Source organism: Octopus bimaculoides, chromosome 4, assembly GCF_001194135.2.
Source record: "Octopus bimaculoides isolate UCB-OBI-ISO-001 chromosome 4, ASM119413v2, whole genome shotgun sequence".
Lineage (NCBI taxonomy): Eukaryota > Metazoa > Mollusca > Cephalopoda > Octopoda > Octopodidae > Octopus > Octopus bimaculoides.
The window spans coordinates 15,911,814-15,916,427 of record NC_068984.1 but is presented as its reverse complement, the minus strand read 5'-3'; positions in this window follow the sequence as shown (position 1 = coordinate 15,916,427).

Genomic DNA, 4,614 nt, shown 5'->3' with positions numbered 1-4,614 from the left:
TAGCAGTACTTGTAACTCACAAAGGCAAAACTTCTTGTTTTGCTTTTGTGAGTTACAAGTACTGCTATCTGTTGGAGTTTCAGCACTTTAGCTGCTATTTCTGAACTTTGGTATGTGGTGAAGCAACTGTTGCTGATCCCTTAATTATGTTTATATATATATATATATATATATATATGTGTGTGTATGTGTGTGTGTGTATATATATATATATATATATATATCTTTATATTTGTTTTGAAAGACAATTTATTTATTTACATTGAATTTTGAGAATTCAAGTTATACATTTATTTAAATTAAATTTCTGTAAATAGGGAATAAAAATTAACAAATTTTCCAGTAAACAGGCTGACATGAACAAAGCAGAAGGTTCAAATCGAAAATATTTACAAAATCATTTTTTTTTTGTTTTTTTTAATCTATTTATTTATTGCAATGTCTTTAAGGTGTATCTTTTAATCTTACACTGCACAATAAATCAATTGAATGTGGTTCAATCACCGCCAATTACTAAACAATCTGTGTTAATGTGTATAAAAATGAATAATTAAAAGTGCTGAGATGTGAAAATAAAACTAATTTTTCACGTAAAATCTAAGGTTTTAAGTCAGTTACTATGCAGTTTTATTACTCGTGTGCTACTTAAAAAAATAAATGCAATAGTTTTGTAATTAGTTGTAATTATGTACTTTGTTTTAACTGTTTGGAGTGGAATTAATAGCTTAGAATTTGGAATCCAACTTTCAATGTTAAAGCAAAAATATGGCACCCAGAGATTTTCTGTGAAAATAAATATCTGAATGTTGTGTGAAGAAAAATATGGAATCCTATAGTTGCTTCACTTTAAAGGCTTAGATATTGTGAGCTGTAAAACTAAATTGAGCATTAATTCTTCCAAACTTTCCATTTGAAATTTTTTTTTTAATTTTTTTTTTTATCAAAAGTAGATTATTTTCTCTGTAGTTCCATCCAAGTGTGTTGTTTATTTCACTCCAAATAGTTTTTTGTTCAAAAATGTTTGTTACTATTGTATATAAACAAGCAAAAGCTCCACAAATCAGGTGAACTCTTGTTATATGTATTTAAAAAAAAAAAAATTCAGAATTATAAATTTTACTAAAACAATAAAGAAAATCAAACTTAGAATTTTTTTTTGTTTGTTTTCAAGTTGTTTTTCTTGTTTATTTTTTTATTTTTTACATTTTTTGTAAAAATTTTTGCGTTCTTCAAAATCTACTTCAATAAGACCAACCTGGTTGTGAGTGCTTTGCTTCTTCTTTTTTTTTTTTTAAGATTTCTGTCATTATTTGTAATATATTTAGATAAGTTGTACATTTTCTTGTGCTGGATTTCAATAAATATAAAATATTTTAACATTACTAAGAGTTCAATTGCTTTTTATTAATTTTTCTCTGTTATAAAGTAAGTAACCAAATCCTCATAATTTAACGTCCACTTTTCCATGTTTGCATGTACCAGACGGAATCTATTGAGGCAGATTTTCTATGGCTGGATTCCTTTTGTGTCTTCAACCCTTACCTGCTTTCAGGAAAAGTGATATTTCCTACAGCCAGATATATTTTTCACAGAAGACTGGAAACAAACAATATGCTCATTTACAACCATCACATGATGTCAGTATGAGGATGTACACAAACACTATAATCTCATGAGGTGCCACGTAAAAACACTCAGCACACTCTGTAAAGTGGTTGGCATTAGGAAGGGCATCCAGCTGCAGAAACCAGGCCAAATCAGACTGGAGTCTGATTCAGCTTGCCAGCTCTGGTCAAACCATTCAACCCATTCCAGCATGGACAATGGACATTAAATGATAATATATATATATGAGGTAGACCTAGGAAGGCATGACCTTTGACTGTTGAGCCTCATGGTGGCGATGACTGGTGACCAAGACATTTGGCGATTATGCTATGCTTGAGAAGACTCACCAAACCAAGTGAAATCATAGTTGTGGTTGTTGCTGGTGTCATTTAAGTGGCACCCATGAAATCGTAATCGTTGCTGGTAGTATGACCTTTGAATGTTGAGCCTCACAGAGGTGAAGACTTGTGACTGAGACTTTTGGTGATATGCTGTGCTTGATAAGACTCATCAAGCCAAGCGATAACAATGATACAAAGGGACAGGATTGGGGAGTGAGGGCTAGGTATAGTGAATGGAGGAAATGCAAGAAAGCAAAGAGATGTAGATTGGTTTGTGGGGGTCAGATGAGAGGAAAAGTTTTCTTGTTACGTGTGGGTGGAACACCCAGGTCAGGGGCTAGCAGTTGGCAATAACAGAGTGAGACAAGGCATGTGGGTAGAATTCACAGGTCAAGGGCAAGCAGAGAGCAATGATACAGTGGCATTGGGCCAAGAGGACAGGATTGGGGAGTGGGAGGTAATCGTAGTACATGAAACAGAAAAGGGATGTAGAGACGTAGTTTGGTCCATTGTGGTAGAGTGTGTGAGAAGTTTTCTTGTTAAGTGTGAGTGAGACAAACAGCACTTCTATATAAATGGTAGTCTCTGAAGTGTGAGAAAGAGGGTTCTGTAATTTCTTGCAGATCAAACTACACGGGTGATTTGTGTATACTTATCAAACGCTTGTGTTGTACATAGCTCACTTTCTCCATCAAATTAATATTGCCCATACAGGTGCACGGTGTGCCACACCTCAGACACTGAGGTGATCACAAAACATGCAATGAATTGTTTTTGCTCAAGAGCACAATGCAGTACCCATGATCTTGTGATCACGAGGACAACATCCAAACCACCAGGCCACAGGCCTTCACTCTATACCCACAAATACACACAAAATGGGTTTCTTCTAATTCTGTTTATCAAATCCACTCACAACTCTTTGGTTGTATAGTATCATAGCAAGAGATATAGTAGAAGACTCCTGCTAAAAGTGCCACACAATGGAAATGAACCAAAGGCCACATAGTTGGGAAGCAAGCATCTTTACCACATAGCCATATCTGTGCCTGTTGTTGTTGGCACTCTGTCGCTTACGACGTTGAGGGTTCCAGTTGATCCGATCAACGGAACAGCCTGCTCGTGAAATTAACGTGCAAGTGGCTGATCACTCCACAGACACGTGTACCCTTAACGTAGTTCTCAGGGATATTCAGCGTGACACAGTGTGACAAGGCTGGCCCTTTGAATTACAGGCACAACAGAAACAGGAAGAAAGAGTGAGAGAAAGTTGTGGTGAAAGAGTACAGCAGGGTTTGCCACCATCCCCTGCCGGAGCCTCGTGGAGCTTTAGATGTTTTGCTCAATAAACACTCACAACACCCGGTCTGGGAATCGAAACCGTGATCTTTTGACTGCGAGTCCACTGCACTAACCACTGGGCCATTGCGCCTCCACATCTGTGCCTATATATTGCTAGATATTAATTTTGTTGCTGTTATGTAAAAGTCCAAAATGTTGCTTTTTCAGAAAACAAAAAAATAGTTTTAGCATTCAATAGCAAAAGCGTTTTACTACACTTCGACAATTTTTGATATCTTGGCATCTGAAGCAGCTGGAGATATGATAGTTTGACCAAAAGAACCCGCTATTGCAAGCAAATATATATATTGAAAAAAACGCATTTGGACATACGACAGTTTAACATAATAACGATTTGTATTTGAATGCCAATAATTTCAACATCCATTGTCATCAGGTAAACTGGCAGGAGGGGACAGATTCCTGTAGTTGTCAATGGCTAAACCAATGAGCTTGTATCTATACTTATCATACCACCAACAATTTAAGCAGTTTTCTTCTAGAAAGTAGAGAGCCCTCCTTATTCAGTATCAGTTTGAATTCAGACTTGTTAAAATCTGGAATCTGACAAAACTAGTGATGGTCTGTGTCAGCAAGGATTAATTCATAGTTTATCATCATTTTCAATTGACAACCATTTTTCCATGCTGACATGGGTTGGATGGTTTGACAGGATCCAGTGAGCCACTGGGCTGCATTGTGCTCCAACGTCAGCATTGGTATGGACTTTATGGCTGGATCATCATCATCATTTATTGTCTGTTGTCCATACTGGCATGGATTGGACGATGCCCTTCCTAATGCTAATCACTTCACAATATGTACTGGCTGCTTGTTTTTCATGTCATGAGCACTAATGAGGTTGCCAAGTAACTAATGAGACATGAAAAGAATAAAAGGAGAAAATTAGTCATTAGTCATAATCATAGTCATTAGTCAGACTACCATAACATTCCTTCTTGGAATATTCCAGAAATACTATTTAAAAAAGAATTATTATTATTGTACTTGGGGATGGTCATATTGCCAGTTTAGCCAATAAAAACACACGCACTGTATATTTGGTGTTAATTTGCTTCAGCTTTATATTACACTAGCAGAAATACCCGGCGTTGCCCGGGTTAAAGAGAATAATGAAATCTAAAAACGCCGTCTAGACTACGCATCATCTTTATATATAGAGATGTATATACACACACGCACCCAAACACACGTATATATATGTATATCAATATAAATATATGAAAGTCAATGAAGTTTCGTAAAAGAAGGTGATCATGTACATACTTTCTTGCTGTTGTGATTATAACACCTCATTGTAAAC